The 12030-nt window shown below is 41.8% G+C and overlaps 1 protein-coding gene and 1 pseudogene across 3 annotated transcripts in view; one reads left to right on the forward strand and one right to left on the reverse strand.

Moving 5' to 3' along the window:
• The window catches only part of FCHSD2 (FCH and double SH3 domains 2), a 264805-nt gene that overhangs the window by 117659 nt on the left and 135116 nt on the right, over nucleotides 1-12030 (forward strand). The gene's annotated exons all lie outside the window — the stretch shown is intronic.
• Nucleotides 3218-10285, reverse strand: LOC105979155 (annotated as a pseudogene).

Genomic DNA, 12030 nt, shown 5'->3' on the forward strand with positions numbered 1-12030 from the left:
AGTTGTATGAGTCCCTAATAAAATGTTAGAAAAAAGATTCACTATTGAATGGTGCAGGAAGAGGAAAGGAACACACAAAGGAAGAACGAAAGAATACACAGTGTCATGCTGCTACCGGAATTTGTTTATATGCAGCCATTTTAAGAGCGTGTGTGTGTGTGTGTGTGTGTGTGTGTGTGTGTGTGTGTGTTAACAGGATATTTATATGTGTGCGTTTACCTTTGCTGCAAATATATCCATGGATGTGGTGGAGCATACAGGGGCAAAGTTTTGTAACTTTTTAGGCATAACCAAACACTTTCAGTGAATGAGTCACTGGTCCTGGGATTTAGGACTCTATCTCAGGATACCAAAGTTAATTGGCCTCACATAGTTCACAGGTATAACGTTCAACGTTCTACTGTGGTGTGTAGCAACTCAGGGCTTAAAAGCTCCCGAGTGGCTATCTAAATTGGTCTCTCCTCATCTGGAGGAAAAAGAGGCATGAAAATCTAAAGACACTGAGGAACCATGCAATGGATCAGAGACGACATCAACATCATTGTCCACAATTCTGAGACCAGAAGAAATAGATATCACCTAGCCACCACTACCAAATGCTCTCAGAGGAATCACATGAGAAGATCTGGGATAGAGTTGGAAGAAAACGGAACAAAATTCAAAATCATAAAAGGCTCATTGGTTGGATGTATAGATATTGGTGAGAGTCCCCCAAGACTGTGGCTCTTCTTCACCCTCAGGTTTGGAACTGAACTTACCGTATTGGCCCAATTTTCATCCAAACAGTAAACGGCCCTATAAGGGAAACACCATCTTAGAATACAGCCATTTAAGATCAAAAGGGCAACATTTAGCTAAGGACAAAGTTCAATGAATGAGATGTAAAAAAATATATGGATATATTGTTAAATGTAAAATTGATGATCTACTCTATAAACTTTCATTCAATTCACAATGAAAAGTTCCTTTCTAAAAATTGGAAAACATTACGTGGCCAACCAATTGGAAAAGATACATATTTGTGTCCATTCAAAGAAAGGTGACCCAACAGAATGCAAAAATTATTAATATCATTTTTATCACCCACAAAAATTTGCTGAATATAATTAAAAATAATTGTAGCAGTACATTAGTGGGGTCTTATCAGAAATTCAAGCCAGTTCGAAGGAGGACTGGAAAGAGGGAGATCATTGCTCATGTCTGATGGATCTTGGCTAAAAGCAGAGAATACCAGAAATTGTGCATTGATTGTGCAAAGACATTCACGTATGTGGATCATAACAAATTATGGATAATATTGCGAAGAACCCTAATTCCAGAACACTTACTGGTGCTTATGCAGAAGCTGCACATGGACCAAGAGGAAGTCATTTGAACAGAGCAAAGAGGATGCTGCATCGTTTAAATTCAGGGAAGGTGTGTATCAAGATTATATCCTTTCATCATACATGTTTAATACAAATGCTGACTAAAATAATCCAAGAAGCTGGATTAATTGAAGAAGAACTTAACGATTGGAGGAAGACTCATTAACAACCTGTAGTATGCAGGTGGATGTTATAACCTTGCTTGCTTAAAGTGAAGAGGAACTAAAGCATTTACTCATGGAGATCACAGACTGTACCCTTTTAAATTATTATTAATATAGTTCCATAGTTCAATCACATTAAGCAGAATTGTACAGTTGCTACCACAATCAGTTTACAGACATTCTTTTTCTACATGGACTCCTTGGCATCGTCTCGCCTTCACCCCGCCCTCCACCATTGAGCCCTACCTTCCCCCCAAAAAACCTTATTCTATATGCTGTCTCTATAGGAATTGTACCTCAAAGAAATAAAAAATCCCCACACCTGGACCAGTAAGCAACATCACAATAAACAGAAAATATTGAAATTTTCAAGGATTTTCTTTTACTTGGATCCACATTCAACCCCCACTTTCATCCCCCTCGCAGTAATCAGGATATCAAACAATGTGTTGCTTGGGGCAAGTCTGGTCCAAAAGATCCTTAAAGTGTGTGTTAGTCCAGGCAGACTAGAGAAACGAATTCATAGAGACGTGGGTATAAGAGAGGGTTTTATATAAAGTGTAATTGTACATTAAGAAAGCATCCCAACCCAGTCTAGTCCAAAGCCCATAAGTCTGATATTAGCCCAGATGTCCGATGTCAATCTATAAAGACCTCTTCAGACTCAAGAAATACAGCACAGTGACTCCAAATGCAGGACAGTCATGCTCCAGTGGGTAGAAAGTCTTTGGATCCAGTGGCAGCGTAAGCATTGCAGCTCTGGCAGGGTCTCCACATGGCTTTTCCAGGTCCAAGGTTCTCTGCATCAGGGTTCGTCTAAGCGGCTTCTCCTCATGGATGTCTCGCAGACAGTCAGCCTTGTCAGTAGCGAGTCTCCAAGGAAGTGAAATAGTGAGAGTTTCTCCTGCCTCCAAGGAGGAAAAACCAGATTTCCCAGGATTCTGAGAAGAAAGCCATGCCCTCACAGGCCTCACTGCCTATGATCCAATTGACAGAGTAGACTCCACCTCTTCAGTCTTAATCCTCTCAAGTCCCAAATTGACAACAGATTTTGTAACTACCACAAAGTGTTAAAAAAGCAAAAACTTCATTGAAGAATAAAGCTTGCCTGACCTAAGCCACAGTATTTTCAGTTACCTCATAGGCATGCAAAAGCTAGACAACAAATAAGGAAGACAGTAGGAGAATGGATGACTTTGAATTGTAGTGTTGGTGAAGAATGTTAAATATACTGTGGATTGCCAACAGAATGACAAATCTATGTTGAAAAAAGTACAGTGAGAATGCTCCTTACGAGGTAGGATGGCAGGACTTCATCTCACTTGCTTTGAACATGTCATCAGGAGGAAGCAGTCTCTGAAGACGTAAGAGGGTCAACAGACTAGAGAAGGACTTTCACCTCATTGGATGGATGCAGTGGCTCCAACAATGAGCTCAAACAGCAACTATTATGAGAGGGACACAGTGTATGGTAGTGTTTCCTTCTGTTGCCCATAGGCTCACTCTTAGTTGGAGCCAACTTATTGACTCCTAACAATAATTATATTTCACCCGTTCCACATGCACTCATTTGTGTATGTGTATGTATGTGTAGCTTTTTTACCATCACCACAGTCAAGATTAATTTGATGTTTTGTTTGTTTTCACAAATAAGACCTTTTATTTATCAGTATTAAAAGTCTGAATTTAAACAGATGCTTGAACTGGTGGCTCATAGCCATCAGCTCATTCCACTTTAGCACCTGTCTTTTCGCCAGTAGAGACCACCTTCACCATGAAGCTCCATGAGTTTTCCCAATTCAGACTTGGACTTCTTCAGGGTTTTCACTTTTCTGGCAAACATATGGAGAGGGTAAATAGATTGGCAAGCCTTTTCTATGTCTCTCCCAATGCTGTATGGAATTAATTTATTGCCCACTAATTTTAGGTAATTTGTCCGTACCTCTCGGGTCATGATTTCCATCATTTTCTTTTGGATTTGGTGGACCTGCTGGTGCTGAGCACAGAGGTCTTCTGAATCTGATTATTGCATTTTTTAGTAAACCAGCACAGAGCAGACGAAGCAGATACCCATTGGTAGTCTTGACATCAACATGAACTTCAGTCATGGTCTAACATTTTTTTACATTGGAGCACAACTTGTCCTGCGTAAGATCCATTCCATGGAAGTTGGTTCAGGAAGCTTTTGCCCTGAACGTCCTCCGTAATTAACTTACATTTTCTAAAGGCAACCTTGTCATTTTGCAGATCAGCAAGGCCTACTTCAAAAACGCAACCTTTGAGGTCATCAGATGCAATTTTGGCTCCTTGCGTCCTGGTGACTAGTGCTTTTCTAATACTTCTTTTATTGAACCTAGCTGGTGCTTTCACATCAATGAATGGTAATTCTTTCTTAGAAAATGGACCTTTTTGGCCACCTTTTGTAAGGCGCTTGTTCTTGGTGACTGCCGTGGTGCTGCGCAGAGAGCCAAAAGGCAGTGGTTTTGTTTTTTAATGAAAAATTCTTTGTGATAAACTTTTCTCTGGGTCTCTGCTGTCCACTGTGGTAGCCATACAAGAATTATTTCATAGCATGACTTCTGGCTATACGTGGATGAGAATTTTCACATGTTTTACTGGTTATACCATAATTCTATTGCAAATGTTATTTTTCAGTTAGAGTAGTTATACAAAATTGTAAAGCACATATATTTTAGATTAAAAGATATGTCATTATAAATAAAATACAAAGCTAGGAAAATAAAGGCACAGGAGAAACTGGGAGAATTTGTTTGCAGAGATATTAAATACTTGTCCCAGTGAAGGGACACATTTTGATCTATAGCTTTATTACTGAGACTAAAACCCAAACTCACTGCCATCAAGTCAACTGCTTCTGTGGGTTTTCGAGACTATAACTCTATGGGAGTAGAAAGCCTCATCTTTCCCTAGTGGAGTGGGTGCTGGTTTCCAACTGCTCACCTTGCAGTTAGCAGCTCAACACATTGCCACTAGGGCCCCAGGGCTCCATTTACTTAAACCGAAAGCAATTTATGTCAGCACAAGAGCAGAGGTGTAGGGATGAGACAATATGGGTTTCAATCTAGACTCCATTATCCCCTCTGTGCTTTCTCTAGTCAATAAGTATTGTGTGCTTAGAAGATCAGACTCTCAGATACAACATAAACAAAGGAAAGCTTCAGCCAAGCAGAACTCAGTTCTAGTGAGGAAAGACACACAAGAAACAAATGATTAATTAAATACACGTTAATTGATAGTAAGTGCTAAGGAGAGTAAGCCAAATACCAAGTACCAGGGAATGATGGCTCTGGAATCACTCTGCTGTATAGAGAGCAGACTTTAGAATCAGTCACACAGAAGTATAGAAGTCAGTTAGAAGGCCTGTGTGATAATCCAGGCACATGGTGGTTTAAACCAGGGTGACAGCAGTGAAAGATCGAGGGAGTAATCAGATTCCATCTGCATTTTAAACATCCAGCCAACAGGATTTCTGGGTGGTTTTGATGTGGGATGTGAGAGAAGGAAGATCAGTGATAACTGTAGGGGATTTGGCTTGAGTATTAGAAGGTTAGAGTAGCTGTCAAACCAGGTGGTTGCCAGCACAGATTTTAGGGAAGTCACATTTTATTGTGGACATGTTAGGTTTACGAATCCTATTAACTATCCACACGGACTTGTTGAGTAGGCAGTTGGAGGTTAGGAGTGTGGGGGAAATGCCAGCCCCCCACAACAAATCACGGGCTCACTAGGCTCAATTGTATGGGGATAAAAAGTGAAGATAATAGTAAAGTCATAGAGAGCATGAAAGATAAAAGAGAGATTGAAATAATTGAGTCAGACATGTTTCATGGTAGCATGCTCACCTCAGCCTTGCTTGGTGGCCCACGTGGAGATGGGATGCTGGAGGGCAGGAGAGAGGGGGAGGGGAAGGAGGACAAGGGGAAAGGGAACAGGGGAGGGAGAACCAAGGGAGAAAGCATGGGGGAGTGGAGACCAAGATGGGAGTCCGAGAGAGCTCTTTATTGCTAACCCAGGCTTATATACCTTGGGTGGGGGCAAGGCATGCAAGCCCCCTAATTACAGGTAAAGACATATGTCACAGGAAGGGATTGCACTGTAGATTATACAGCAATGAGAGGGGGACAATCTAGGGATATATGAGCAATAGGAAGAGGAGGATTGGGGGTATACATGTGACAAGAAGGGCGGATCCTAGATTCAGGATGGCAGCCTAATTTTGGATGTCACTGAGCAGGTTTGACCTGTTCTCTGAATTTCTATAGAAACCATTATCAGTAGGGTGTAAACCCCACCTACAGGGACCTGACTAATGGTCACAAGCCTTTAGGGAGAAGTAGCCCATTGTCCTTAACAGCAGGGAGCAGGCCCTACTTGTGGTGGGCACAGACAGTTGTCTGGCAATGACTGCCTTTGGGGAGATGTCTCTAAGCATCTGGCCTCCCACCATATGCTGGCAAACAGCTTCTAAAGTTTGGCATATCTTTGGGAGAGACAAAGCTGGGGAAGTCTCTATACTCCCACAATTCCCCCTTTTGGATTATATATAAAATTTAAAAGAGTCACATGCACAACATGGTTATTTTCTATACATTGAAAGCTGTCAGGGCAAAACTTCATGATCCAATTAATGTAGCCAAAAATTCAGGCTTATGGTAAACATTTTGAATTCAGGCATGGGGGATAAAGTCTCCCATGCACATCTGCTATTGGGGGAAGGTACAAGAGGGATTGGATGTAGCAGCTGGAAGAAATAGAGCCAATAGGAATGTCTGCTTATGTTTGATCTCTCTGGAGCTAGATCTATACCTCGGTCCTTGGCTCCGTGCAAGAAAGAATTCACTCCGAAAACTGGTTTGTGATCCAAGTGAGTTTTATGAAGTTAGAAGAAGTTTCAGGTTTACAAGGCACCCATAGGACTCCTCCCGAACATGCAGCCTGGCTGGAAGGTGCTCGGTGTCTTGCAAAAGTGCCCCAAAGTTCTTCCAAAGTTCTCCGGGCTCCTGTCTTTTCAAGGATTCCACGGGGAGGCGTGGTGGACGACCCCTGATTGACCCCATTGGCTGAATTGAATTCATCTGGCCTAGGTGGGCCAATTCAGGTTCAGCGCCCACCCATGCCTACCTGCGGGAAACCTGAACCTCTGAGCATGTGCAGTGCGCCACTCCTTTGTTTCCGTAGCTTGGCCCTCTGGGCATGCGTTAACGGACATTCCCCAGCCCTATGCTAGCCTACCTAACACTTCTATGGGGAGATAGAATCAACCATTTGCTCACTTTAAGGCAGCACAGCTTTAAGGGGAGAAACTGAGGGAATGATAGACTACCGCAGGAAAATGTACTTGGACTATATCTCCAACTACCAGAGTGGTGGTCTTCCTGCCATGGAATACTAGTCTTCCAGATTCCCTCCGTACCAGTCAGGGAATAAGTCCAGTTCTATTTCCCTCAGTGCTAGTATCCCACATAGGAGGAATGTCTGGGCTAGAATTATAAATTCAGGAAGTGTCAGCAAAGCCGTGGTATTTAAAGCATGAGACTGGATACACTAATGTAAAACACAAACGTAGTTAGAATAAGAAGCTGAGGAATGGACTCTGGGACTCTCCAGCATTGACAGAACAGTGAGAGATGAGGAAGTGACTAAGGAGCAGATGGTGAAGTAGGAAGAGAGCCAAGGGAGTACTTTCCTAGAAGCCACGGGAGAAAGCATTTCAAGAAAGAAAAAGTAACTAGGTCAGTTGCTGCTGATCCCATCAAGTCCATCCTGTCACATAGTGACCCTACAGGACCGGGAAGAACTGCCCTTGTGGGTTTCTGAGACTGCAGTTCTTTATGGGTGTAGAAAGCTTCATCTTTCTCCCACGGAGTGACTGGTGGTTAGGAGCCCACCATTTAACCCCTTAAGTACCACGGCTCCATAGTGTTGCTGCTAGGTTGAATATTATTGAGGATCAGTCCTTGATTTGTCTTTTGGGATTAGCTACGGGGAGATCTTTGAAGAATTTTATGAGCATTTTTAGAAAATTGGTAGACTGCAAAACCTGATTCATGTAAAACTAAAGCAAGCAAGCAAGCAAGAAAGAAAGCTGAAGAGGTGAGGAAATAATTCTTTGCAGGCATTTTGCTGCAAAGTGGGAGTTAGAATGGAGGTGATAGAAATATGAGGTTGATGGAGTATTGTTTCTTTAGATGGATGATATTATAGCATGTTTATATACTGATGGAACTGATCCAGTAGAGGAAGAAACGTTTCTGTTCAAGGAGAAAGCATAGTTACTTGAATCTTCTAGAGTGAGAGGTGATGAAATGGCCATGTTTTAGCTCCTCTGGCTGCACAAAGGAGAAGGTGCCTTGAACTCACATTTGACTAAGGCTGCTTTCTCTCAGGCAGAGATCAGACATGCCTCCACCCTCCAACTTCCTGTACTCTGTCTTGACACTAACCCATCCCTCCTAGGATGCTCTACTCCGCTGGGTCCCAGAACTTACCGACAAATACTTACAATGATGGGGACTGTTAGGGAAGTTAACAGGTTGACCCAAGTCAATCTTTTAAAACATTAGGGATACAGTCCTTTGTTGTCTACAACAATGTCTCTTAGCTGTGCCAGCAAACTTCTCTCTGGTTCTCAGCCTCTCAACTGTGCTTGGACAAGTGTGACAGAGTTCCTTCAGTGCTGATAAATATACCCAAATGACCAACCTCTCTGCAAGCCCAAAGCACTCAACTCTCAAACAGCCCATGACTCTGCCTCCTGGTCTTAGCCCAGCCCCTTTGCTCTCACAGTCTTGATTCTACAGCCTCTGGTGCCCCTACTGCCTCCAATACTTCACACAGGGAGTTCCCATAAGGTCTACTAATGACTTCTTTCTTGATGATCGGTGGATTCTCTGTACATACTTCTGAGATGACTCACTTATATCAAGTGGAATGGCAAAAGTGACCAATCTCCAAGTTAGAGTCCTCTACAATTTATCTCCATGCTCTCACCCAGTTACAAGGTCCATGGATAGAAGAGCTATCGCACGTAATACCACTTTGCCACAGAAGTGGTGTCATTGTGAAGGGCGGACCTGAAGATCACTGATATTCATCTAATAGGGGAGTTGGCAGTGCATAGGTACAAAGACAGAGATGGTGGGTGAGTAGTGTCTTCTAGCAGCTTCCTTGTCAGCTAAAAGTGTCAGAGGAATGAGGAAGGAAGTGGGAAATGCTTGTCTAGAAAAGTAAGAGAGTAAATGAACTAGGGGAAGAGGAAATGGTGGGCAGCACTTGAAAATACTCAGATTTATTTTTCATGAGTTTTTTCTCTCAATTTAAAAGGAGACCAGACAGCATACATTTTTGCCCCAATCATGTTCTGCTGTATAGACTTTGACTTGATGTTAACATAGTTTTTAATTTAATCAAGGTTAGAAAGAACATGTAGATTATGATGGAAAGAGAGCAGGGCAAGTGTAATAGTCTGTTTGTAAGGGAACAATTATAGTGAGGGGCCAAAAACCTTAGGCTAGGTAAGGAGCTAAGAAGGGAGATGCTAAGAGGAGCAAGAGACAGTAAAAAAGAGCATCAGAAGGATTGTGGGTTTTGATATGTTGGATAATTGTTGGAATCAGGAACCTAAGGAGAGCAGTAAAATCTTAGGTGTTGATCAGAGGTTGGATGATTGAAAGTGGTACTAGTGTCGGGCAGGGTGGAGGTGGGGTGGGGGTTGTATTCGTAACAGCAAAATCTCGGTTATTTTCTGTTAATGTCCCTAAACATTTCAACACCTCTGAGCTATACTTTTCTCCTCTATAAAATGAAAATAATGTTTACCTTAAAAAGTTGTAGCTAGGATGAAATTATAAATGTGGAATGCTCAACATGCTTTTAGGAGCTGTCAAGTTGCGTCAGACCCACAGTGACCCTGTGCACAACAGAAGGAAACACTGCCCGATCCTGCGCCAGCCTAGGCTTAAGCCCATTGGTGACGCCACTGTATCAGTCCATCATCAAGGGCCTTCCTCATTTTCGCTGCCCCTCCACTTTACCAAGCAGACAGTCCTCCAGGGACCAATTTCTCCTGACATGTCTGAAGTATATAGGATGAAGTCTCACCGTCCTTGCCTCTAAAGAGCACTCTGGCTGTACTTCTTCCAAGACAGATTTGATTGTTCTTTTGTTAGTTCATGGCACTTTCAATATTCCTTGCCAGCACCACAATTCAAACATAGTGCATAACATATCAATAGATCTTTGAAAGAATTTCCTTCCTTCCTTTTATAAGTTTGTGCCTCATTTCCTGTCTGGAGAAGAATAGCAAACTGCCATTTAGTGCCTTGATGCCTTTGCTTATGCTCAAAGTTGCTTTATGTGAAATCTGGTGGGAAAAAAACACTGTTCAAATCCGCCCCCCATCAGAATAAAAATCACTTGTCTTGGAATTACCACTATTATGTAAACAAGAAGTATTGTTAGCTGCTATGGGTCAGCCCCAAAGTCATAGGAATTACATGGCCAACAGAACAAAATGCTATCTGGTCTCGCACCAGTCCCAAGATCTGTTCAGACCAGGCAGTTGGGATCCATAAAGTTTTCATTGGCTGATTTTCAGAAATATGTTGACAGACCTCTCTCCTAGTCTGTCTTAGTCTGGAAGCTTCACCAATACCTGTTCAACATCAAAGCAACATGCCAACCTCCACTGACAGGTGGGTAGTAGCTGTGGGTGTGGCCTATTAGCCACCCCATTGCCCAAATAGGAAATATTTTCCATTATATTTCTTCTACCTTACTTGTTGAAAACGAAGACTTGAAGCACTTGCTCATGAAAATTTGAGACAACTATCAGTATGTATTGCAATTGTTAAAAAATCAAATCAAATCCTCACAATTGGACCAACAAGTAAATATCATCAAGGGTTTAATTTTGTATCCATTCATAGTCAGTCCACATTGGGCAAATCTACACATTGCCTCTTAACAGTATTGAAGAGCAGTGATGTCACTTTGGGGACTAACGTGTGCCTGACCCAAACCATTGTGTTTTTAGTCACCCCTTATCTGTGTGAAAGTTGGACAGTAAATAAGGAAAACCAGTGAAGAATTGATGCATTTAAATTACAGTGTGGCAAAAATATTGAAAGTACCATGGACTGCCAGAAGAATCTGTGTTGGAAGAAGTACAGCCAGAATATTCCTTAGAAGTAAAGATGGTCTTAGAAAGACCAGCCCTCTGAAAAGGACATCATGCTTGGTAAAGTATCCAGTCAGCAAACAAGAGGAAGACCCGCAATGAGATGGACTGATGTGGTGGCTGCAACAATGGGATCAGATATGACGATTGCGAGACTGGCCCAGGATGATCTGGTGGATGTGAAATGCAGACCTTGTGGCTGGCAGCCCAGGGTGCAATCCACTATAGCACTCAAGCTCCTTAAACAATTAGATGACCATGCAAACATCAGTCTCCACAACTATAAGGCCAGAAGAAATACATGGTGTCTGGCTAACACTACCACCTGCTCTGAAAAGGATTGCATAAGAAGGTTCTAGATAGAGTGAGAGAAAAATGTGGAACAGAACTCAACATCATTTTAAAAGCAATAGCATTAATGATTGGATAGAGACTGGTGGGAACCCAACTGAACTCACCTCTGTGTTAGAATAATCAACCATTTGAGATAAAAAAGGAAGCATTTACCCAAGGACAGAGGGTTAGGAATATAGGAGGAATGAAAACCAGGAACACTGGGAGAACGTGGGATAGATGATGGTCCACTGAGGGGACTGAAATGAATGTTTAAACAAAATATGCATAAATTGTTCAATGCAGATTAATCTGCTCTCTAAACCTTCACCTAAACCACAATTGAAAGTTAAAAGTAAATTAGTATGTATACAATCCTTCAATAACAATAATCTGTGAGTGGTGAGACAGGCAAGGTGAACAGGTGTAAGAAGGAGAACGGGACAAAAATTATAATAAAACTGTTAAGTCCCTTAAAGGGAAAATACAGTAGCCACTTAAACATCAGAGGGTCTTGATTATGTGTGAGGTTAGCTTGGTAGTGATCATGAAAGACATCCCTAAAGTTGTTGAATGCCTGGTGGGGTTTGATCAAGTTTAATGTACCTGAGTGAAAGTACTGACAGCCAAACGAAGGTTGCACATGATATGGGGCAGGAGTAAAGTAAAAAGAAATAAGAGGAAAGAACTAGGAGGCAAAGACATTTATAGAGGTGTAAATATAGACATGTACATATGTAAATATATCAATATAATGATAGGGATATAGGCCTATGTACATATATTTAAATGTTAAGTATTAAGGTAGTAGACAGGCATTGGGTTTCTACTCAAGTACTCCCTCAACACAAGAACACTTTGTTCTAATAACCTAACATTCTGTGATGCTCACCTTTCCGACTTGATTGCTGAAGTCAGAATGGGTGCATAAGCAAATGTGAAGAAAGCTGATGGTGCCTGGCTATTA

Source organism: Echinops telfairi, unplaced genomic scaffold (assembly GCF_000313985.2).
Source record: "Echinops telfairi isolate 266 unplaced genomic scaffold, ASM31398v2 ScPeMD7_1713;HRSCAF=2227, whole genome shotgun sequence".
NCBI lineage: Eukaryota > Metazoa > Chordata > Mammalia > Afrosoricida > Tenrecidae > Echinops > Echinops telfairi.